At 38.5% G+C, this 26,441-nt stretch overlaps 1 non-coding gene across 1 annotated transcript; it reads left to right on the top strand.

Moving 5' to 3' along the window:
* The first annotated feature begins 9,131 nt into the window (after positions 1-9,131).
* On the top strand, positions 9,132-9,240 carry LOC136478689 (small nucleolar RNA R71). The gene has a single exon (XR_010764406.1). It is a non-coding gene; the product is annotated as a small nucleolar RNA R71 (small nucleolar RNA).
* Positions 9,241-26,441: the final 17,201 nt, after the last annotated feature.

Below are 26,441 nucleotides of genomic sequence, written 5' to 3'. Positions count from 1 at the left end.
ATGCATTGAAACAATGGAAAACAAGTGAATTGCTACTTATGTTTCAAAGCCATGCTTCATATGTTTCATGAGTTTGTTGCATAGTACTAACTAACCATGTTTCACTAAAGTATGTGACACGTTGCAAGAGTGAGTTGAACATGTTGCACTTGAGTGTTGCGCACTATCCATTTCATAAAACAAACACACATGGAATACAAACATATGTTGCAATGTTTCAAAAGCATGTTCCAAACAATCAAAGCTCATGCATGGATGAATGATGCTCATGTTTATGAAATGCAAGTGCAATTATGCAAGCCTAACACCTAGGGTGTTACAGCTGTCCTATACCCAATTCGTCAAGTCATTCTTACGCTAATAAAGGTAACCTCTAACAAGCTAGAAAAGGTCCTCATACTGAGCTAAAGCTAGAGCCATATAGCCCCTACAGTTGTACTGTAAGTCCTAGACGATCACTTATAGATAAGTCCTTAGGGAGAGGAATCTAGAGCACCATAAAATAGTCCAATGCTCTAGCCCCCTTGATCCATGTTGCTAAAAACATCTTTTAGTGTTTATTGCATATACCATTAGTCAAGTTACAAGATCATGGTCTGTAATTGAGCGCTAGCATCATACTACCCAATGCAATAACCCATAGGTATCAAGGTATAGGGTAAGAAAGTACTAGGAAATCCTTAGTGGCAGTCAAGGTAGACACATGTAGTATGAATTAAATGATTAAAGGTGAATAGGACAACAAGGATGATTCCATGCTATACTTGCCTTAAACTTAGATCCTTCTTCAAGTCCAAAACTTCAAAGATATGCTTCTTGATTCACCATGTATAACTCACCGACTGGACAAGATCATAAAGCACCACACAAGCATCCATGCAATCATACATGAAGCAAACAATAGATCTAAATTGGAACAATAAACCAAACATAAAATCAAGATGAAAAGTTTATAAAACAAATCTACGTCTCGCTATGAACATGCAGACGCGAAAAGCATTCTAATCGGAGCTACGGTGAAAAGATACATCTACCGAAAGATTTGCTCATAGGAGAAAATATAAAACTATTAGCTTCATGTGTTTTAATTATATAAAAACATTTATAAGACATTTTATAGATAATATAATTTAAGTCAAATTTAGATTTGAATTATAAAACTAAAGTGAAAGAAATCTTATTTTATTTATAAAACCCAGTTGCATAATTATTATTCAAATTAGAATTTAAACCATAATATTCCAGAAATAGCAACATGGTAACCACTATTACTAACATGTAGATCTCATCGCTATGAATCTAAAACAACTTGAATGGACTAAAGTGGAGTTAAAACATAGAAGATATGATTTAAACAAGATTCCCTTTATTAAAATAATAGATTAAATCTAACCTCAAATTTTAAAAGTTGAAAACATACTTAATAGTACTATAAGCATGTAGATTATGAAATTATGAACCTAACACAATTTGAATGGATCAAATCAGAGTTAAAACGAAGAAGTTATGGCTAAAAAAATCAGTGGCAAATCTGTAAATAAGTGAAAACGTATTTTCAATCTAACCGAAACAAAGTACGCTTTCAAAAGAAGAAAATAGAATTGGGAAAGTCATTTGGACTATGGGTTAAGTCTCAAGTATTTATAAGGGGCTTTTTGTAAATCTAACAGTGAAGGGGTATGATGAAATCTCGATCATCAGATCAGATGCGGGCGGCCGAGATTGGATCAGCGGTGTAAGTGGCCGGCGGCGAGGTGGGTGATGGCGGTGCCATGGGCGGAGCAAGGAGTGCTCACCAGTGACATTAGTTCTTGAACTATGGAGCATAGTTTTTTGAACAGAAAAGTCCAGGAGAGAGAAAGGAGATTGGGGAACTCACTGGACCCAAGACAAGCGAGCGGGAACCAACGGAGGGTGGTGCGGTGCTCAACGGGTGACGGTGGACAGCGGCGCTAGGTGGCGGTGCGGCTATGGGCGCTCGGGCGATGCGGCTGTAGTGTTGGTGAGGCATAGGGAGGTGGCGCAAGGTGCGGCTTGGCTTATATGGGGCTAGGAAGCACATAGGGCACACGGCATGTGAGGCGTAGTGGAGCCGGACATCGCGGTGTTGCGGGCGGTCGTATTCGGAGTGGACACGGCGCGGAGAGGAAGAAGGCGCCCTGACGGGCGAGCCAGTGCTGTTAGCAGGATGGAGGGAAGGTGCGCATGTAGTGTGACCTAGGCCAGGTGGATTGGGCCGTGCGGGAGGAGCGGCGGAGACACTGGGCCGGTGCGCGCAGCTGGGCCAACACGGGAAAATCAAGGCCGTGTGAAAAAAAAACAAACACACAGATTGAGCCTGCGGTGGAGAAGGGAGAAAGGGAAGATCGTGCTGGGCCAGCGACAAAGAGGCCCATGTGGGTGAGAGAGAGAGTTGGAGGCGAGCGGGCTATGGCCTTGGGCCAGCAAGCCAAATAGAGGGAGAGGGTGAGTTTCCATTTTCCCACTTTCAATTTTTTCTGTATTTTGTTTTCAAAACCAAATTCAAACATGACCATGTCAAATGCAAATGGGGTTTCAAATATACTTTTTCAACTCAAGTAAAAATGAGGAATTTTAGTAAGTTTTCCAAAAATAAATTTGACAACTTTTTAATTGCTCTTATTTTTCTGATTTTTTTCTTTTATTTTGAAGCCAATTTCAAATTTACTTTTAAAAAACATTCCAAATTACTTTGGAGTTTTGAATCAACACCACTCATCACAGTAAACTTTATGCACCAACATGTATGCACAACTAGTTTCTAAACCTTATGATGAATTTTAATTTAATGAAAAATTTTATTTTCCAAGGTTTTTATGAGCACAAAATTCATAAATAAATCATTTTAATCCTATTTTCAAAAGTGCAAATTTTAGGGTGTTACAATTCTACCCCCCTTAAGAGGAATCTCATCCTCGAGATTTAGAAAACATCGACTAGGAGATAGGGATACTTCGTCTCTAGATTCTTCTTTACTTCATCATGTAGTTCCATCATCTTGATAAGTATCCCACTTTGCTTTGCATACCAGTTATGCTTACTCCAAGTAACTTACCAAACTGATTCCAAGATTTTGACCAGTACCTTGAACAATTCTCAGGTAACTCCATTCACTAGGCCACCTTTCCTATAATGCCAATTCTCTTTCTTAAAATATCCACCTTCCAACGAAGCCTGACGAATCTCCTAGTCAGAAGGAAATTCTACTACCAATCTTCAAAACATTAATGATTCTAGTTAAATTACTTGAACTTGGAATACAATTATTAATCCTTAGTGTCACCCGAACCTTCTTAGCATAATTCTCCATTGCTAAGGGCATCGGTCGTGACTTTTACTTCTCTAGGTGTTAGCACTTGTCCAAGCCATAATCAATCTCATTCCAACGAGGATAACACAAGCTTAAGACCAACTTAGTGAATATGTCCTATAGACTCTTATGATCCTCCTATATGTCACTTTTACTTCCATGAAGATATTACTTCCTTAATTGACTTAATGACTTAATTCTTCCTTAATTGACTTAATGAACAAGCCACTACTTTTCTTCTAGTTTAAGGACACATCCCACACCTTTGACAAGGTGCATCATTATAGCTATAAAACTCTTGTCCAGATCTAGCAAAGCTAATACTTAGATTTTACTTCAATCTTTTCTTGGACTCCTTCAACACTTAGATGAGGTCTCTTGATCCAAACTAACTTAAAAGCTTCTCCAGTAGTACTTTCAAAGTCTTGATGATCTAGGATAAACTTCCCTCTAACTAAACCTCATTATTTAATACTCTGAGTTCCTCTCACATCTTTGGGTACCACCACGCTTCCGCTGCGCAAACTAGAATGTATGATTCTTCATCTTACAAATTCTTCAACTTGGCTACCCTTCTTAAAAAAACAAACTAGGGGACACAAGAAGGGTAGCTTGCACCTTCTTCCAGATGATCTAACTAGTAACAAAATGTTCTGACATCCCAATGATACTCTTGTGTATGGGTAAGAACAAGAAATGCGGAATTCCTCACAAGCAGAAAAATAGGAGCATAGTAAAATAGCTGTAACTCTCATTCTGTTAATCCAATGATATTGTAGATTATACCGTTAGAAAGATTATAAAATTCTCCACAACTTCCTTATAGAACACTTTTCCAAATTTTGCAGTTAACTTGGTAAAAAATAATGCACAAGAGAAATTATTCCATATTCCAAACAGCACAAATGCATCGCCTTGTGATTTTCGTATCTCCATAACCAAAATAGCTATCAGGATGATTCTTATGCTTAGAGAAAGATATGGAAGTGTACTATTGGTAAGAATTTTCTCATGATTTGTGGTCATCCAAAATCAGAGATATAAGCCAAAGAGTGCAGACTGCTCCAAAAAGATAGGATAGAGAAATAGAAGAATACCATAACCCAACTATTTATTGCACTGATCCTTATACCTTAGGCCTATAAACTAAATGAAATTGTGGGAACACCCAACAAGATCATTGCAACCATTACAAAGATGCAAAACAATCATAAGCATAATGACAATTCAACAAGCAATAAAGGTGCACAACTCAATTATTGACTCAACTTGCGATACTATCGTCCTTATTATACTAGGGGTAACAATCCTAAGACTCGTCTTTAGATTATGCAAGAAGAGGATGAGGGACAGTTCTAAAAGCATATCAAATCAAGGGGTGAAGATAAGAACATGGACTTCAAAATAAACACCAAGGAGGAGATAAATATCAAGGATAGATATATAGTAGAGAAGAAAATATCAAGATTTATAGAACAAGGATTTTATAGCAATTTCAAAACCTTAAGACGGCCAATTTCTAACTAGGCTTACATCCTACAGTTAGCATTGCTTTGATACCACTTTGTAGCACCTAGTTTTAAGAACAAAACCAGATACACACCATATGTGAGCCCAGGAAGTCAAATCTCACATATAGCTACAAATAAGGGTAATATCAAAAGACAATGCTTAAATACATAGCGTATTAGTATAAAGATTATAACCTCAGAGTATAGATATTGGAAAGATAACTCCGATCTTCAGGCGAAGACTCCAAATCCACAGGGACAACTGACTGGTAGATCACAAGCCTAATTCCACCAAACTCTAGCAATCTGGTACCCATTCGGGATTTTTCCAAAGATTTAAAAAGTAAAGCAAGCGTAAGTACATGTCATACTCAATAAATATAATATGGGGTTCATGAGGCTCAAAAGGCTGACACTGGTTTAACTGCAGTTAGGTTTTAATAAGTCATCTTTTAGGAATTGGGTGGCAACAAGTTCATCACAAGCCCATAAACACATGATCAGTTAAACATGAATAATGAATAGCATAAACAATATTTATTAATGAACAACTTTATCATCATTATCATCTATGTTCATCATCATTAACCATTAGTGATCATCTATTTTGTAAATGTTCTAAGGCCGCTCATGACCATGAGCATGGCTGTTATATTAGTTTTACACTCTATAGAGGTTGTACACTTTCACTATGAGTCATGATTTACCGCTTCGCCTAAGGTGGCCAACCTCTTTGACCCACTACCAAGAAAGGTCTATAGGGTTCACTATGAAGCCATTCAAAGGTTCGTCTAACAAGTTAGGGCCATTAGATTCACTCGGCAAACAAATATAGGAACCCCCCTGTCGAATGGCACAATTCCATCATGGCTATACACATAAGAGTAGAGGATGTCCTACACCCAATTCGTCAAGCCACTCTTACGCCAATAAAGGTAACCTCTAACAAGCTAGAAAAGGTCCTCATACTGAGCTAAAGCCAGAGCCATATAGCCCTCATAGTTGTATTGTAAGTCCTAGATGATCACTTACTGATAAGTCCTTAGGTAGAGGAATCTAGAGCACCATAAAACAAGCCAATGCTCTAGCCCCCTTGTTCCATGTTGCTAAAAAACATCTTTTAGTGTTTATTGCATATACCATTAGTCAAGTTACAAGATCATGGTCTGTAATTGAGCGCTAGCATCATACTAGCCAATGCAATGCCCCAAAGGTATCAAGGTACAGGGTAACAAAGTACTAGGAAATCCTTAGTGGTAGTCAAGGTAGACACATGTAGTGTGAATTAAATGATTAAAGGTAAATAGGACAACAAGGATGATCCCATGCTATACTTGTCTTAAACTTAGATCCTTCTTCAAGTCCAAAACTTCAAAGATCTGCTTCTTGATTCACCACGTATAACTCACCGTCTGGACAAGATCATAAAGCACCATACAAGCATACATGCAATCATACACGAAGCAAAAAATAGATCTAAATTAGAATAGTACACCAAACATAAAATCAAGATGAAAATTTGTAAAATGAATCTACGTCTCGCTACGAACATATAGACGTGAAAAACACTCTAATCGGAGCTACGGTGAAAAAGATACATCTACCGAAAGATTTGCTCATAGGAGAAAACATAAACTATTAGCTTCATGTGTTTTAATTATATAAAAACATATATAAGATATTTTATCGATAATATAATTTAAGTCAAATTTAGATTTGAATTATAAAACTAAAGTTAAAGAAATCATATTTTATTTATAAAACCTAGTTGCATAATTATTATTCAAATTAGAATTTAAACCATGAAATTCTGGAAATAGCGACATGGTAACCACTGTTACTAATGTGTAGATCTCATCGCTATGAATCTAACGCAACTTGAATGGACTAAAATGGAGTTAAAACGTAGAAGATAGGATTTAAACAAGATTCCCTTTGTTAAAATAATAGATTAAATCTAACCTTGAATTTTAAATGCTGAAAACATACTTAACAGTACTATAAACATGTAGATTATGAAATTATGAACCTAACGCAATTTGAACGGATCAAATCGGAGTTAAAACGGAGAAGTTATGGCTAAAACAATATCACTGGCAAATCTGTAAATAAGTGAAAATGTATTTTTAATCTAACCGAAACAAAGTACGCTTTCAAAAGAAGAAAACGGAATCAGGAAAGCCATTTTGGACTACGGGTTAAGTCTCAATTATTTATAAGGGCCTTTTTGTAAATCTAACAACGAAGGGGTATGATGAAATCTCGACCGTCGGATCAGCTGCGAGCGGCCGAGATTGGATCGGCGGTGTAAGTGGCTGGCGGCGAGGTGGGTGACGGCGGCACCATGGCTGGACCAAGGAGTGCTCGCCGGCAACGTTAGTTCTTGACCTACGGAGCATGGTTTTTCAAACAAAAAAGTCCAGGAGAGAGAGAGGAGAGTGGGGAACTCACCGGACCCAAGAGAAGCGAGCAGGAACCAACGGAGGGCGGTGCAGCGCTCGACGAGCAATGGTGGATGGCGACGCTAGGTGGTGGTGCGGCTGCGGACGCTCAAGCGATGCGGCTCTAGCGTTGGTGTGTGATAGGGAGGTGGTGCAAGGTCTGGCCCGGCTTATATGGGGCCAGGAAGCTTAGGGCGCACGACACACGCGGCGTAGTGGAGCTGGACACGGCAGCATCGCACGCGGTCGTGTTTGGAGTGGACACGGCGTGGAGAGGAAGAAGGCACCCTGATAGGTGGGCTAGCGCTGTCAGCGGGATGGAGGGAAGGCGCGAGTGTGACGCAACCTGGGCCATATGGGAGGAGCAACGGCGACGCTGGGTGAACACGAGAAAATCAAGGCCGCACGGAAAAAAACAAACACGCGGATTGGGCCTATGGTGGAGAAGGGAGAAAGGGAGGATTGCACTGGGCCAGCAACAAGAGGCCCATGTAGGTGAGAGAGAGTTGGAGGTGAGCGGGTTATGGCCTTGGGCCAGCAGGCCGAATAGAGGGTGAGGGTGAGTTTCCATTTTCCCACTTTCAATTTTTTTCCTATTTCGTTTTCAAAACCAAATTCAAACATGACCATGTCAAATGCAAATGGGGTTTCAAATATACTTTTTCAACTCAAGTAAAAATGTGGAATTTTAGTAAGTTCTCCAAAAATAAATTTTACAACTTTTTAAATGGTCTTATTTTTCTGATTTTTTTCTTTTATTTTAAAGCCAATTTCAAATTTACTTTTAAAAAACATTCCAAATTACTTTGGAGTTTTGAATCAACACCACTCATCACAATAAACTTTATGCACCAACATGTATGCACAACCAGTTTCTAAACCTTATGATGAATTTTAATTTAATGAAAATTTTTATTTCCCTTGGTTTTTATGAGAACAAACTTCATAAATAAATCATTTTAATCCTATTATTTCAAAGTGCAAAATTTAGGGTGTTACAATGATAGGTCTTCCTAAATCGCTCTTCTTCTCAGGAAAGGTATAATCTATCCACCTTCCCGTCGATGGCTCCATGTAGTAGTAAGCTGCATTATGAATATCGACAAGATTTACTATCTCTAGATCTTCCGGTTGCCCTAGAATCTTACCTTTATTAGACAGAGGAATAGCATCTGCCAGCTAAGCTATTTGTGACTCTATCATTTTATTAAAGCTATGTTTGTTCTTAATGGCAGAAGCAAAGCTATCCATTCTATTATTTATGTTCTCTAGAATTTTATCATTGGAAGCTACCTTTCTAGATAATCCCTCCATAAGTTTGGATTGGCCAGCAATTAATTCTCTCAAGGGTGGTTGATTGAAATTATTAAAATTATTACCATGATAGTTACCTTGATAATTAGCTTGGTTGTTCGGCCTTTGTTGCTAGTTCCATCCTTGATTCTGTTGAGGACGAAAGTAGTTGTTGTTGACAAAATTCACATCCTTATGGGTCTCAGGATAGTTATTCCCTAAATGCCCAGTGCTTCCACACACTTCACATGTCATGCGAGAATCATGAATGTGCATGACTTCTTACTTCTCATTGGCTCGATCTTCAAGGTTCTTCATCAGCAGGTCCATCTTGGTAGATAGCATGTCTACTTCCTTGAGTTGATGTATACCTCCACCTCTTTTGTGGGTTTGAGCATGTTCTTCATTCTAGCCTTGGATGGAGGCCATCTTCTCCACAAGAGTGGTTGTAGCTGGAAGTGTAAGTAACAAGAATGAACCTCTAGCAGCAACATCCATAGTCTCACGGGTACTATTGGTCAGCCTGTGATAGTCTACATGAGTAGCCAATTCTCCATCCCATGATGAGGACATTCAACAATATAATCTTGAAAGCATTCCCATGCCTTAGGGACAGATTCATCATGTTGTTGCTGAAAGCTTGAGATTCTCCCACGTAGAGCATTGGTCTTGCCTATGGGAAAGAACTTTGCTAGAAAGGCAGTGGAGCAGTTATCCCATGTAGTGTTTCTATCTTTATTGGCATAGAACCATTGCTTTGCCTTTCACAAGAGTGAGAATGGGAAAAGGCAAAGTAGTATGGCATCCTAGGTTACTCCTTTGATAGTGAAGGTGCTATAGATCTCCAGGAAGTGTTGGAGATGTGCACTCACATCTTCATGTGCCTTTCCACAAAACTGGTTTGCTTGCACCATATTGATGAGAGCTGGCTTAAGCTCAAATCCATTATCTCTGACATTGACTATTGGTCCAGTATAGATGTTGGATGTAGTTGGAGCAGAGAATTCACGGAGAGTCCTTTTAGCCATGGCTTGAAATTCTGGTGTTAAGCTTTGCCTTATATGGTTGTCTTCCGACTTTAACGCTGAGACTTTCTTGAGCTTAGCTCTAGTGTTCCTAATTAATGCTTCTAGATCTTCAATGTAGTTTGTCAGAAGGTCAAAACTAGTCATACATTACCCTTCATAAGACATGTTTACACCAAAATTTGAGAAGAAGAATGCGGGAAATCGAAGCTTCCAGGATTGTGTCATCAAGGAATCGATTAGATGTGAATTGGTACCAGCTGATTTAGATGTGATATTAGAATCGGCTATTTTATGGATGATGTCAGTAGACGATGTCAATGGGCTATGTTTGAGTGGTGCTAGGAAGATGTGTCAGACTCTACAAATATGGAAAATTGGGGTCCAGGTTATTATTAAGTTAGGAAGTTTTCTTTTATTCCAAGAATTGTAATGAGTCGTATTTGAGTAGGATCATGTTTAGGTTCCGGTTATAAATTTTAGTCCCTGGTTATTGTAAAAAATGAACACTCAATCAATACAATCTTTCTAGCTTTTGCCATCGCATTAGGAGTTGGAGTACTGTAGATCTCGACGAGTTCTTCAGCAAACAGGGTTACATCAACTGATCGACCTCCAGCCTGCTTGTGAGTACCATCACAACTTGTATTGTGCTTGTAAAGCTGCATTAGCTGATTGATCTTTTATGAGCCATAATATAAGTTAGTTATTGATATGTATTGTAGTTTGTAAGGCTGCATCAGCTAATTGATCTCTTACGAATCATCATATAGATCAAAGTTATCGATCTTGTGTTAAATAATTTGTTGTTTAATACAATATCACCAGTTATTGAATCTACTAAGATTAGTAAGATTTTTCTTACTGTTTTTGGTTGATTCACCAGTTATCGATCTTGCTATAATTAATATTTTATTAATTATAACAAAATCACCCGATTGAGATAGAGGTAAATTGGCATCATATCATCTTAATTGGTCGTCCTTTGATCTGGTCATGCTTCAAATCTTATAATTGATGGCTTAATTCTACTAGATCGACTATTTTATCTCTATTCAGTCAAACATAGTATGCATCCAAAGACATGTTTCAATCTTGAATAAACTCACTAGTTAATGAGATCTAATCTAACGACACTACCATAGCTGCATCGATCCGGTCAAACCTCACTGGTAAGACTTTAGATTAGAAATTATCGATTAGTTGTCTTGTTCATGATCAAGATATGTACTCTGTTTGTTTGCTATACTACATCGGCTATTTTAGCCGATTTGTCTATACTCTCATGCATATAGCATGTTTTCATGAATCTGTCAATATATAGATGGTTTTATGGATTCTTTGGCTTTAGTTTATTATCAATATCATAGCTGCATCGATCCGATTGAACATCACTATTGATGATAATAGATGAGACTCAGAACTGTTTGTAGAATCATTTATATTAGACAATCGATTTGTTCGCATGTTATACTCTTTTCATCAAACTTATCGGCTCGATGCTTTATATCAATCATGTTCCATTTAGCCGATGATGCTTTCTGATGTTCCATGAGCATCGGTTATTTTGATTCGCATCATTATCCTTTAATATTAGTCGATAATTCTTGATTTAAAGATCTTTGTTTCATGGATACGCTAGATATCGACTATTTAGTCGATAGCCTTATTAAATCGGCTATCTAGCCATACATTCGGAACTGTTTGGTGCAACACCGACATGTTCCACCTTAAATTACTAATAAGATTTTCTCTTCTTGCCAATTGTAGGTCAAATTGACTGGCACGTCGTTGGGTTTTCAGAATTGGCTAGTTCTATTTTGAAGCCAAGCAGATCACTGGTCTCATTCCACTTAGATCTTTTGGCTTGCTGTGTGTTGATCACATTGCCACATTTTTGTGTCAACACACTTTTTGGCATGCCCGGTGGGACAACAATCGTCATGGCAATTCACAAGAACATGGACATTCTTATGGTACCTTATGAAGACTTGCCTGCTAAGGATAAAGATATCATTGGTAAAGCTATAGAGGAGTTTTAGAATAAGTGTTTGTTGTCATACACCAAACCACATGACAATAAAGTTGTACAGAAATATCTACTGCCAAGAGTTTTGATGCATGGATAGTCAGATACAGACAAAGCTGATGATTGGCATTTCTTTGTAGAAGCTATGAACAAATCCATTCATGATGCAATACTGAATCATAATACAACTTTCTTGAATACATTCTACAATACCATGAAGGAGGTGTTTCATGGATTTCCACTTGATCAGGTTGGACCGGCTTATTACAATATTCCACATCCATCGACTCAGGGGTCTAATCAAGCCGGTACTAGCTATCAAAAAGCAGCACTAGCTAAGAGTGATGATGCGCTGGCAATTCAGAATTCATGTGAGCAAATTCAGGGTGCTACTATTAATCAAATGCAATATAATCCTAGATCATCGGTGCATGTGCAATAGCCAACAGGGCAAGTTCAGAATTAGATGGTTAATTTTGGTATATCTAGCCAAATACCACCATCGGGTCAAAAAATAGCACCATCAGTTCAAAGGATTCGTAGAGATATAGATCCTAATGTTTTCAATCAGAGATTTCAAACAGTAAATCTGCAAGGGGCTCGATAGATAGATATTCCACAAGGATATCATTACACCTCAAATTGTAATACTCTCAATATGATTCCAAATCTAGGATATCAAGGCACTCAGAATTTCAATCTGTAGATGGGTCAACAATTGCTAAGAAATTCAAACTCAAATGCTGATGAATTGTTGCTCAGAGTAACCAAAATGATGAAAAATTAGTATGGTTTAAAACCAAAAGGATAGACCTTTTTGTACAAACAACATCCATATCTAGAGTGGTATGATTTAGTGGCCCTTCCTATGAATTATAGGCTTCTAGAATTTGCTAAGTTCACTGGTCAAGATAGTACAAGTAAAATAGAACATGTCAATCGATATCTTACTTAGTTGGGTGAAGCCTCTATCGAGGAAGCGCATCGAGTTCGTTTCTTCTCTTTGTCCCTATCAGGACCAGCTTTCACTTGGTTTTCATCACTAGCGGTTAATTCTATTGCCAATTGGAGTGATCTTGAGAAGAAATTTCAAACATATTTCTACACTAGGATAGGGGAAAGAAAGATCAGAGATTTGACAACTATAAAGCAAAGGGTTAATGAATCGGGTGCTGAGTTCCTTTAGAGGTTCCTTTTCGTTGAATTTGACTGATGATCAGCTAGCTATGTTGGCCATTCAAGGAATGTTGCCAACATAGAGACAAAAGTTGCTTGGGCAAGAATTTGACAATTTAGGTCAATTAGCTCAATAGGTGGTAGCACTTAATAGCTAATTCCAAAATATACGCAAAGATACCTGATTCTAGAAGAATGCTGCAATTGTTGAAGCTTATAATCCATATTTAGTCGATGATGATGATGAAGAAGAGGAAATTGCCATAGCTGAATGGAATTGGGGTAAAAAGATAGTAATGGTTCCAAATCCTTGGGGAAAAGAAGTTGAAGAAAGTTATGATTTTGATGTTACAAAAGCGGACAAACTTTTTGATTTCTTGCTTGAGAAGGGACATATTAAACTACCTACTAATCATGTTATATTACCTCCCAATCAGTTGAAGAATAAGAAGTTCTGCAAGTACCATAACACTACTTCTCATACTACTAATAATTGCTGGATTTTTTGGCAGCATATTCAGAGGGCTATTCAACAAGGGAAGCTTAAATTTTATATAGCTGAAAAAATGAAAGTTGTTGACAATCCTTTCCCAAAGGATCAAAATATGGTTGATGCTAAGTTGTTCAAAGGGAAAACTAAAGTTTTAACATCAGCTAGGGCAAGAGAAACTAGAACAGTTGATCTAGAGATGCAAATATCGGCTGATGAATATAGAGAAATTAAAAGGCGTCATGACCAACAAAAGAGCCGATATGAGCAGGGAGAAACATCGAGAGATGGTGCGATGACACCACATGTTACATCTCAAATTCTGTTTGAATAAATAGGAACAACAGAAGGAGAAAGGTTATCAGCGTTGGTTAGAAGAGAAGGAATATCAACGTCAACAAAAAGAAGAGAGATATGAAAGAGAACAAGCTAAGTCACATTAGAATTGCCCTTTCTTTAGACATTGTTGGAATGAAGGTTTGAGAATGTCTACTAGAAATAATTGCCCAGAATATAGCAAACAATATTGGGAGTTTAGGCAATCTCAAGTCAACCACCGGTATATCCATGATCAAATTGAATATCAACGTAATAATGTGGATCGACGCTTAAAAAATAGAGGCATTCATGATTGGGTTGGAGAGCAAATTGTTGATCAGAACTAGGCCGATTATGAAGAAGAAGATGATGAAGAGTATGTTTGACAGGAAGGATAGTGGTGTCTAGGAGTTTTAACAAGAAGTCAGAAGAGAAGAGTACAACACCTAAGGAGCAGAGAATTAGAACAGGCTTAGAAGTCTAGTAATCCGCAAGTATGGCATGCTAAACAAATAGACAATAAGGGTCAACCATCGGCTAATATTCAAATGGCCTTTCTTTTACCATCTAAATTTAAAGCTCTAGTAGTTCAAGAAGTTTATTCGGATTTTGATGAATCAGAGTATGAAGAGATGGCAGTCCAATTGACATTGATACAACAAACAATATTTGATAAACCAATTAAGCATCGGCATTTGAATGCTTTATATATGAAAGGTTTTATTGATGGGAAGCCGATGAGTAAAATGTTCATTGATGGAGGTGCTTCTGTTAATTTGATGCCTTACACTACTTTTCGTAAGCTTGGTAAAGGACCAGAAGATCTGATTAAGACTGACATGATGCTTAAGGGTTTTGGTGGTAATTTGTCCAAGACCAGGGGGCAATAAATGTTTAATTGATAATTGGAAGCAAGACTTTGCTCACTACATTCTTTGTCATTAATGGAAAGGGTTCATACAGTTTACTCCTTGGTCATGATTGGATTCATGCCAATTTTTGTGTACCATCGACTATGCATCAATGTTTGATTCAGTGGCATAGAGATAATGTTGAGCTAGTTTATGCTGATGATTCTATGAGTAAAGCAACAACTGATCTAATGTATTGGGAACTAGAAGATTTTGAGTGTTTTTCTAGTAAGCAGTGGAAAGGAGGCTTCATTAGGATCAATGATGAAGGCCAATAGTCGATCCGAGCAGTAGGCTCTAAAAGTTTGTTTTAATGGATAATCCAATTGATGGTACAGATGGTAAACTAGGACATGGCTTTACGTTGGCCGATGAGTTAGAAGAAATAGATATTGGTCCTAGAGATAGGCCTAGGTTGACGTATGTAAGTGCTAAGTTGGGTACTGAGTATAAACAAGAATTGATAGATTTGGTAAATGAATTTAAAGATTGTTTTGCTTGGGAATATTATTAAATTTCTGGTTTAGATCGATCAATTATTGAACATCGGTTGCCAATCAAACCTAGATATCGGCCATTTAAACAAGCTCTAAGGAGATTTAATCAAAATATTCTTGATGACATTAAGGAGACTGAAAGACTACTAGAAGCAAAATTTATCCAACCTTGCCGATATGCAGAGTGGATATCGAGTATAGTTCTTATGTATAAGAAAAATAGGAAGTTGAGAGTTTGTATTGATTTCAGAGATTTGAATAGGGCTACACCAATGGATGGTTATCCGATGCTAATAGCTGATATGTTGGTAGATGCAGCGGTCGGGCACAAGGTAATTAGTTTTATGGACGGTAATGCATGTTATAATCAAATTTTTATGGCTAAAGAAGACATAGCAAAAATAGCTTTTAGGTGCCCCGGTGTAATCAGCTTATTTGAATGGGTTGTGATGACTTTTGGATTGAAGAATGCTGGTGCAACTTATCAGAGGGCAATGAATTATATTTTCCATAAGTTGAATGGCACGATTGTTGAAATCTATATTGATGATGTGGTGGTGAAATCTAAAGGGTACAAAGAACATCTAGCTGATCTGCGGGAGACTTTGGAGTGGACAAGAAAACATGGTTTAAAGATGAATCCTAATAAGAGTGCCTTTAGAGTGTCAGCTAGAAAATTTTTGGGTTTTATGGTCCACGAGAGAGGAATTGAGATTGGTCAGAAAAGTATGAAAGCAATTGATGAGGCAGTACCTTCAACTAATAAAGTAGAATTATAATCTCTGCTTGGTAAGATTAATTTCATTAGAAGATTTATTTAAAATATGTCAGAAAGGATTCTACTATTTTCTCCTTTGTTGAAGTTGAAAAATGATCAAGAATTTAAATGGGGTGACGTATAATAAAAAGCGTTTGAGGAGATAAAAGAGTACATGAAATCTCCACATGTGTTGGTTCCTCCTCAACAAGGTAAACCTTTTATGTTTTACGTGTCGGCCGATAGCCAAACGATTGGATCGGCCTTGATGCAAGAGTTTGAAGGAAAGAAACGGATTGTTTTCTATTTAAGTAGAAGACTTTTGGATCCAGAAACAAGATATTCTCATATTGAAAAGTTATGCTTATGCTTGTACTTCCTACACTAAATTACAACATTATTTATTATCGGCTGACTGTACAGTTGTGTCTAAAGCTGATGTGATCAAACACATGTTGTCAATGCCAATATTAAATGGGAGAATGGGAAAGTGGATTCTTGCATTATCAGAATTTGATTTGAGGTATGAATCAGCTAAAGCGGTCAAAGGGCAAGTGATGGCCGATTTTATTACTCAACATTATAAACCAAGCATCGGCTATGTTGAGCCTATACCTTGGACATTGTTCTTTGATGGATCATCATGCAAGCAAGGTGGTGGTATTGGTATTGTTATTATTTCACCTTGGGGGGCAAGTTTTGAGTTTGCCTTTCAAACCAAACCAATGACCACCAATAATCAAGTAAAATATGAAGCTATTCTTAAGGGACTTCAACTTCTTTAGGAAGTAAAGGCTGAGTCAATTGAAATATTTGGAGATTCACAGCTGGTTATTAATCAGTTGATCAGCATATATGATTGTAAAGATGATATTCTGAGGGGTTACCATGATGAATCTCAAAAGTTACTTGAGGGGTTTCCTCTTACCTCTCTTCAGCATATTACAAGACCATAGAATCAAGAGGCCAATCGGTTAGCTCAGAATGTGTTAGGCTATCGAGTGTTCTAGGAAATCTTAAGTAGTGAGACCGTGGCTAATGATTGGACAGTTGAAATAGCCAATTACCTCAAGAATCAATCACAGAAGGTTACCAGAAAATTGTGATATAAATCGACTAAGTATGTTTTGTTGGATGATCAGTTGTATTACAAAAAAGTCCATGGAGATTTGCTTAAATGTTTAAGTCAGGAACAAGCAAGAGAATTGATGGGAGAAGTGCATGAAGGAATATGTGGAGCTCATCAATCGGCTTACAAAATGAAATGGGTTATTCGTAGGTCTAGATATTTTTGGCCAACAATATTAGAAGATTGTTTTGAATATTACAATGGGTGTCAGGATTGTCAGCGTTTTGGAAATGTTCAGAAATCGCCTAGATCAGCTATGAACCCAATAATTAAGTCATGGTCATTCTGAGGTTGGGAAATTGATTTATATGGCTAGATTTTTCCACCTTCAAGTAGAGGGCACAAGTTTGTATTGGTAGCAATAGATTATTTTACTAAGTGGGTTAAGGCGATTCCTTTGAGAATAGTAACTTCCAAGAATATGGTTGATTTTGTCAGGGCGCATATTCTTTATTGATTTGGGATTCCTCAAACCATTACTACTAATCAAGGGACAATGTTTACATCAGAGGAATTCTGAGATTTTGCTGCTAGTATGGGAATTAAATTATTGAATTCTTCCCCTTATTATGCTCAAGCTAATGGGCCAACAGAGGTATCCAATCAAATTTAGATTGAGTTGATGAAGAAGAAAATTGAAGAGCAACCAAGGAAGTGGTACCTGACACTTAATGAAGCATTGTGGGCATATAGGATGGTTTGCCATGGATCGATTAAATCATCACCTTATGAGTTAGTATATGGGCATAATGTAGTTCTTCCTTGGGAGATTTAGACTGGATTAAGATGTGTTACATTGCAAAATGATTTGACAACCAAAGTCTATAAAAACCTTATGATGGATGATTTGTAGGACTTAAGTTGTCATCGGCTGCGTGCTCTTGAAAATATTGAGGCCAATAGATTAAGGGTTGTAAGGCATTATAATAAAAAGGTCTAGAACAAATAGTTTTGTGAAGGAGAGTTAGTTTGGAAAGTAAGATTGTCGATTGGGTCTAAAGACAGCAGATTTGGCAAATGGTCACCTAATTGGGAAAGTCCTTATCGGATTAAACATTGTGCGCCTGGTAATGCTTATATTTTGGAAACGCTAAAGGGGAAGAGGAATTTGATAGAGCAATCATTGGAAAATTCATAGAGAAGTATTATTCTAGCGTTTGGATTAATACTTGATAGCTGATTTGTTTGGTCATCGGTTCTAATAGCCGGTACCAGGAGGGTATCGCCTTTAGTTTAAAAATTAAACCGAAGGGGTAAAAGCCGATATGATATGTATCACCTATAGATAAAAAAACACAGACAAAGACAATCTTGATTCATATTATGGTAGTTTTCAGAGATGAATTCATAAGGAAAAGGCAAAAACTTTGTTCATTCATTGTTTGCTCCTAGTACAGACTAATCGAACATGTTGTTCACAACATCTTGGGCTGGTGCGATATCTATAATGGCCGCCGTAGCATCGTTGAAGTCCTCAATCAGCTCCTTGTGCATGTAGGGATCATCGGCCATTGGGAAGCCTGGCTCCATGGCAAGGAGGTGGTGTTCAGTCTGGACCTACATCACAGCCAGGGCTACTGCTGCACCATGGTGAATGCCATGGAGGGTGATCTCCTAGGCGTGCACTAGGACATCACGCAGGTGGTTGATGAGTAAGGGGCCACGGGCGTTGAGGGCCGCCGTAGCCGCATTTGTCGCCAGTTAGAGGTTCTCCAACTGCACCGTCAGGGCTAGCAATCATGGAAACAAAGAAACTATCAAGACAAAGGTAGAGAAAATAAGAACAGAGGTTTTCTTGGAATCCATCTTACCTGCCACCATGGTGTTGGACTCAACCAACCGCACCCAAGTGGCATTGGTTTCTTCCTCGGTGGTGAGGGTGGCTTGAGAGACCTTGAGTCAGATCTCAAGCTGACCATTCTCTCGACTTGCCTCAGAGTAATGGTCCTTTGCCGCCCTCCATTCTTTGAGGAAGCGTCGGGTGTCAATGCCGGTGTAGGAGTCAAAGGAGTCGGATGACGAATCTGGAATGGGGATGGCGGCAGATGCAACATTGGGGGGCTCACCAGCCTCAGGGGGAGGAGGAAGCCTATTGTTCAAGACAAACATGCAGACATGTTTGAAGGTGATCTATTGATAGGAGCAAGAGTCGTTTGGTCCAACCTCATGTGGCAGAGTCGCTGGCTCACCAGCATCTCCTCTTTTAGGAGATCTTCTGCCGCGCGCTTACCATGGTTGTCCTCTCCTACCATGGGTGATGTTAGATCTTGGGAGGAGAAGAGGAAACTGCCATAGAGTCTACAAAGATGGAAGGATGCAAGAGAATGAGAGCAGTTGCAAATGTAGATGTTTTTGAGGCTGAAGCCCTTGGCTGGTATTTATAGCCACAAAGGTGAGATGGTAGATATCTTGGGACTTGTGAAAGCAACCCCAATTAACTAAGTATGGTTTGTTGGATGATCAGTTGTATTACAAAAAAGTCCATGGAGTTTTGCTTAAATGTTTAAGTCAGGAACAAGCAAGAGTATTGATGGGAGAAGTGCGTGAAGGAATATGTGGAGCTCATCAATCGGCTTACAAAATGAAATGGGTTATTCGTAGGTCTAGATATTTCTGGCCAACAATATTAGAAGATTGTTTTGAATATTACAATGGGTGTCAGGATTGTCAGTGTTTTGGAAATGTTCATAAATCGCCTGGATCAGCTATGAACCCAATAATTAAATCATGGTCGTTCTGAGGTTGGGAAATTGATTTATATGGCTAGATTTTTCCACCTTCAAGTAGAGGGCACAAGTTTGTATTGGTAGCAACAGATTATTTTACTAAGTGGGTTGAGGCGATTCCTTTGAGAATAGTAACTTCCAAGAATATGGTTGATTTTGTCAGGGAGCATATTGTTTATTGTTTTGGGATTCCTCAAACCATTACTACTAATCAAGGGACAATGTTTACATTAGAGGAATTCTGAGATTTTGCTGCCAGTATGGGAATTAAATTATTGAATTCTTCCCCTTATTATGCTCAAGCTAATGGCCGATAGAGGTATCCAATCAAATTTAGATTGAGTTGATGAAGAAGAAAATTGAAGAGCAACCAAGGAAGTGGTACCTGACACTTAATGAAGCATTGTGGGCATATAGGATGGTTTGCCATGGATCGATTAAATCATCACCTTATGAGTTAGTATATGGGCATAATGTAGTTCTTCCTTGGGAGATTTAGACTGGATTAAGATGTGTTACATTGCAAAATGATTTGACAACCAAAGTCTATAAAAACCTTATGATGGATGATTTGTAGGACTTAAGTTGTCATCGGCTGCGCGCTCTTGAAAATATTGAGGCCAATAAATTAAGGGTTGCAAGGCATTATAATAAAAAGGTCTAGAACAAATAGTTTTGTGAATGAGAGTTAGTTTGGAAAGTAAGATTGTCGATTGGGTCTAAAGACAACAGATTTGGCAAATGGTCACCTAATTGGGAAAGTCCTTATCGGATTAAACATTGTGCGCCTGGTAAAGCTTATATTTTGGAAACGCTAAAGGGGGAGAGGAATTTGATAGAGCAATCATTGGAAAATTCATAGAGAAGTATTATCCTAATGTTTGGATTAATACTTGATAGCTGATTTGTTTGGTCATCGGCTCTAATAGCTGGTACCAGGAGGGTATCACCTTTAGTTTAAAAATTAAACCGAAGGGGTAAAAGCCGATATGATATGTATCACCTATAGATAAAAAACACACACAAAGACAATGTTGATTCATATTATGGTAGTTTTCAGAGATGAATTCATAAGGAAAAGGCAAAAACTTTGTTCATTCATTGTTTGCTCCTAGTACAGACTAATCGAACATGTTGTTCACAACATCTTGGGCTGGTGTGATATCTATAATGGCCGCCATGGCATCGTTGAAGTCCTCGATCAGCTCCTTGTGCGTGTAGGGATGATCGGCCATTGGGAAGCCTGGCTCCATGGCAAGGAGGTGGTTTTTAGACTAGACCTGCACCACAGCCAGGGCCATTGCTACACCATGGTGAATGCCATGGAGGGTGATCTCCTAGGCGTGCGCTAGGACATCGTGCAGGTGGTTGATGAGTAAGGGGCCATGGGCATTGAGGGCCGCCGTAGCCGCATTCATCGCCAGTTAGAGGTTCTCCAACTGCACCATTAGGGCTCGCAATCATGGAAACAAAGAAACTATCAAGATAAAGGTAGAGAAAATAAGAACAGAGGTTTTCTTGGAATCCATCTTACCCGCCACCATGGTGTTGGACTCAACCAACCGCACCCAAGTGGCCTTGGTTTCTTCCTCGGTGGTGAGGAGGGTGGCTTGAGAGACCTTGAGGTAGATCTCAAGCTGACCATTCTCTCGACTTGCCTCAGAGTAATGGTCCTTTGCCGCCCTCCATTCTTTGAGGAAGCGTCGGGCGTCAATGTCGGTGTAGGAGTCAGAGGAGTCCAATGACGAATCTGGCATGGGGATGGCGGCGGATGCAACATTGGGGGGCTCGCTGACCTTAGGGGGAGGAGGAGGAAGCCTGTTGTTCAAGACAAACATGCAGACATGTTAGAAGGTGATCTATTGATAGGAGTAGGAGTTGTTTGGTCCAACCTCATGCGGCAGAGTCGCTGGCTCACCAGCATCTCCTCTTTCGGGAGATCTTCTACCGCGCGCTTACCATGGTTGTCCTCGCCTACCATGGGTGCTGTTAGATCTTGGGAGGAGAAGAGGAAATTGCTATAGAGTCTACGAAGATGGAAGGATGCAAGAGAATGAGAGCAGTTGCAAATGTAGATGTTTTTGAGGCCAAAGCCCTTGGCTGGTATTTATAGCCACGAAGGTGAGACGATAGATATCTTGGGACATGTGAAAGCAACCCCAATTGATTGAAAGGGGAGTGCCACTTCACTAATACTGAGGGGAATGTGGCATTGATAACTAAGAAGAAATTCGAAGGGTTTTGTGATAAAAGCCATTTTCAAATTCAGTTAGGTTAGAGTAAAGTCATAAATTAGAAATCGGCTAATTCAAATAGACTTTTCTAGTCAAACCAAAAAGTACAGTTATCATCAGGTTTATGTGCCATAGATATTGGAGTGTAAATTACAAGTTAAGAGCATCATGAATGGCTCATAGTGCTTTCAGTCAAATAGCATCAACTTCTGCAATTTGTTGTTTATCTCCTTCGGCTGATCTGGGAATGCTCTCAAGAATGCTGCGAATAGCTTTGCCTTCTTTGACCTTGGTTAGCATTTCTTATTTCTTTTGTTTGATTGCATTGGGGATCTGAGTCAAGTTGGACTCATGATGTTCGATGATGGCTTTCACACTTTCTAGTTGTTTTTCAAGCTCAGCACGCCTAACTCTCAGTTGATTTAGTTCTAGTTCAATTTTGGAAGAAGAATTCTTCAAATTATCGATCAGTTGTGCTAATTCTTTGGCTTCCTATTTGTTAGAATTCTTTTTGGCTATTAAAGCTTCACGGTCAATCATATTTCTTTGAGTCTTTTTCACCTTGGGAGCTTGGTCTTCAATATTGGATATAGGTATCAAGGCCTCAGCAAGATTTGTGGTCAAATTATCTTTGATGGCCAAGAAGATTCTTATCATTGGGTTTGCATCCGGGATCAAATCGACTATATTCCTCTCGAGCATTGGCAGCATGTCTTTTAGCCAATTTTTGGTCTCATCTGATAAAGTCTCTTGGGAAGAAATGGCTGATGAGCTAATTTCACTTTCATCTATGTATTCTTCAAAGTTGAAGGAGTAGCTTAGAGCTAGAGGATTAAGTTCCTACATGTGAACAAAAGGAATCTTATTAGAAATGACAAATGGGTTGACAATGAGATGAATGGTGAGGGGAACACAGTACCTTTTTTGGAAGAGGCTCTGGCTGAGGAGAAGGAACAGTCGATGATGTGCCAACATTTTTTTAACATTTGGTTGAATTGGCTCTGGACTTTCAATGCTAGTGTCTGCAGGCATCAAGAAGTTTTTTGGTTTATATTTGTTATAGAAGGACAAGAATGAGCATATGAATTTCTTACCATCGACTGTTTGCTGAATTGGAGAATCAATGGTTTGGGTATCAGCATCAATAGGATCATCGCCAACCATTGTATTGTTGGACTTTTCCTCTTGTTCGGTTGTTTTCTTAGGTGGTGTCTGATAAAGGAGAATGATTAGAGAAGAGTGAGGATTACATAAGATTATAGGGCTTGAGGAGATACCTTGGTAGCATCAGCAGGTGAAGTAGAGAGGTTCTCATCTTCTGCTGTTTTGGGTCTATCAGAAGTATCGGTTATTTCAATTATAATCGGCTCTTTAGGGGGTTTAGCCGATGAGAGGTTGGTAGACGCCAATTCAAATGCCTAGGACAATAATTCGGTACCCAAGGTAGATTGAGATGCAATAGTCAATGGCTGCAAAAAGGGGATTGAATTAAAAGTTGGATATCAGCTTAAGAGGGAAGATAAGTTAAGTTACCTGAGCAATTGATGATTTTGTTCTGCGAAGTCTCTTCCTAGTGGTGGTTTTCTGAGTTACACCTTGGGTTGCCTTGCGTTTTGAAGAATGATATGTGAGTATTGTTGGGGCAGCTGGGGTTTTCATCAACTTTTCAGAGTGGGTACAGTTGAGGCCATTCTTGATGCTAGACATGGTGGATAATATTCTATGGGATGCCCTTTCCTGTCCATGCTTGGCGGATCAAATTCGTTATCCTGCAAAAGAATTTGTTAGATGAATTAATAGGAGAACTTAATAGATAATCCTTCTAAAAGAAAAGTAGTAAATTACCTCACTATCAGAAGCAAATTCTTCATCCAGGGATAAATAGTTAGGATGAATTGGACTACAGAAGAGGTAAGAGTGTCATTCTTGCCACCAGGAATCAAACAAATTTGAAGAGAAGGTAGCTCTTCTCCATTCATGCAATCAAAAAGAAGGAAGGTCTGATCCTAGTTGAAAAACACTAGAAGCTTCCATCATCTCACTAATACCTTCTCTTGGCTTCAGAGTGTTCCTAAAGAATAGCCGAGGAGATAGTTGACCAAGGCTGAATTGATGGGCCATAAAAGAAGGATTATAGAATTCATAAGTTGGAAGATTATCTAGGAGAAATGAACCAGTAGCCATTTTTCCACATCCATGACGAAATTAGGCTGGTAGTACATAGGGTTTGATAATACAACTAAAAATTGCAGCAACTGTTTCATCTAAGCAACCTGATTCAAACCGAAATTTGACTGACAAAACTAGTTTATTGTCTTCATCCTCATCATAAGGCAGCCAAGTCAAGATGTTTGCATCAAACCCTCTGAAAAAATTATTGAAAATGTGGCCTATATCAACAACAATTATTATGGCTGATGTAGCTTCACCATAATTCATATACTGTCGAGTTCTTCCTTCTTTTCCTTTATAATATTGAGCAAAGTTGGAAGAAGGGAAGTTTAGATTCCTGAGATTGGGTCTTACAATCTTATGCATGTACAGATTCAGCCATAATTGTATTAACCACCAAGGGCCACTGATGGTATGCATTGGTTCATTTTTAGTAATTGAACAGATACTTGGTGCATCGGTGATAAGCTGATCCTAGCAGATATGTTCTGAGGGGGATTTCATTGCTGGCTACTAGATGTTCTGCCATGTATTTATAATTATAAGTTGGTCCACAAGATGACCCACAAAAGATGAATTTTTCTAGCCACATGTTCAAGGAAGCTACATGCTCTCTTTCATTGACAATCGATCCATCCCCAATATGGTTTAGAATATAGCTTGCCCATCTTGTGCAGTCTGATATTTTGGCTAATTTCTTAGACCCAGCACTTAAGAAAATCATAGGGTTGCATTGATCCTGTTATTCTAAGGCTGGTCAATATGTAAATATTAGCCAAAGTGATGCTCATTGGACCATGACAAAAAACAAAAGCATTTAAAGTGTTGGACCAAAAGTAAGATGCAGAAATCAGAAGTGAGTCATTCCTCTACATTCTAGACAGTGAGTGTCAGGCATTGATTCAAGTCATAAATTTCCCAATCTCCAGCCTTTTTCTCTGATACCCTATGGAACCAATCCCTCCATCCCTTAGGCATTTTGGGTCAGTTTCTAAAGGGAGTTTTGGTGTTCCAAGAAGACAAATTTATTTAGTTGGTTTGTTGATTAATGAAATCAGATGGGTCAGGGTCACCCATGGGTCTAGGTAATAGGCATTAGGAACAACAACTGATGGAATCAGAATTTCGTTCCTCATTTCCTAGAAACCAGTTGGGATAAATTTAAGAAAAAGGAAAATATAGAGTAGCGGTTAACACTTGAAAGGCGGAAGTTTGAAGGCATACCTCAAGAACATGGTCGCTGGTTGCCATTGTAGACAAAATGGATCTGATTCTAAGGAAGGTTACTTGAATGGCAATTTGGTAGAATAGAGGATTTGCTAGGGTTAAGGCTTTGACGGTGGTGGCTTTGACTATTGAAGTTTGCTCGAGAAAGAAGGGGAAAGTAAGCAGGCTGAGCAAGCTGAAAATGATACTGTTGGGGTATTATATAGAACTTAGCCCGAGAGATCAGGAGCCATGCATTTATTTTGGAATGAGCGGTTGCAACACGGTGAACAGATGAATAGGAATTTTGGAATAAAATCATTTTTATCCTAAAATTAGGGGGCATGTGTTTACACCAAAATTTGAGAAGAATAACGCGGGAACTCGTAGCTTCAAGGATTGTGTCATCAAGGAATCGATTAGATATGAATCTGTATCAGCTGATTTAGATGTGATATCAGAATCGGCTATTTTATGGATGACATCAGCTGACGGCTTCAATGGGCTATGTTTGAGTGGCGCCAGGAAGATGTGTCAGACTCTATAAATATGGAAAATTGGGGTCCAGGTTATTATTAATTTAGGAAGTTTTGTTTTATTCCAAGAATTATAATGAGTCGTATTTGAGTAGGATTCATGTTTAGGTTCTGGATATAAATTTTAGACCCTGGTTATTATAAAAAAATGAACACTCAATCAATATAATCTTTTCAACTTTCGCCATCGCATTAGGAGTAGGAGTACTATAGATCTCGACGCGTTCTTTAGCAAACAGGGCTACATCGACTGATCGATCTCCAGCTTGCTTGTGAGTACCATCACGACTTGTATTGTGCTTGCAAAGCTGCATCAGCTGATTGATCTTTTATGAGCCATAATATAAGTTAGTTATCGATCTATATCGTAGTTTGTAAGGCTGCATTGGCTGATTGATCTCTTACGAATCATAATATAGATAAAAGTTATGGATCTTGTGTTAAATAACTTGTTGTTTAATATAATATCACCAATTATCGAATCTACTAAGATTAGTAAAATTTTCCTTGCTGTTTTTGGTTGATTCACCACTTATCAATCTTGCTATAATTAATGTTTTATTAATTATAACAAAATCACCCGATTGCTATAGAGATAAATTAGCATCATATCATCTTAATTTGTTATCCTTTGATCTAGTCATGCTTCAAATCTTATA

Source organism: Miscanthus floridulus, chromosome 8 (genome assembly GCF_019320115.1).
Source record: "Miscanthus floridulus cultivar M001 chromosome 8, ASM1932011v1, whole genome shotgun sequence".
In the NCBI taxonomy this organism is placed as follows: domain Eukaryota; kingdom Viridiplantae; phylum Streptophyta; class Magnoliopsida; order Poales; family Poaceae; genus Miscanthus; species Miscanthus floridulus.
The sequence above is the reverse complement of the archived record's forward strand: the minus strand, read 5'-3'. Positions and strand labels throughout refer to the sequence as shown.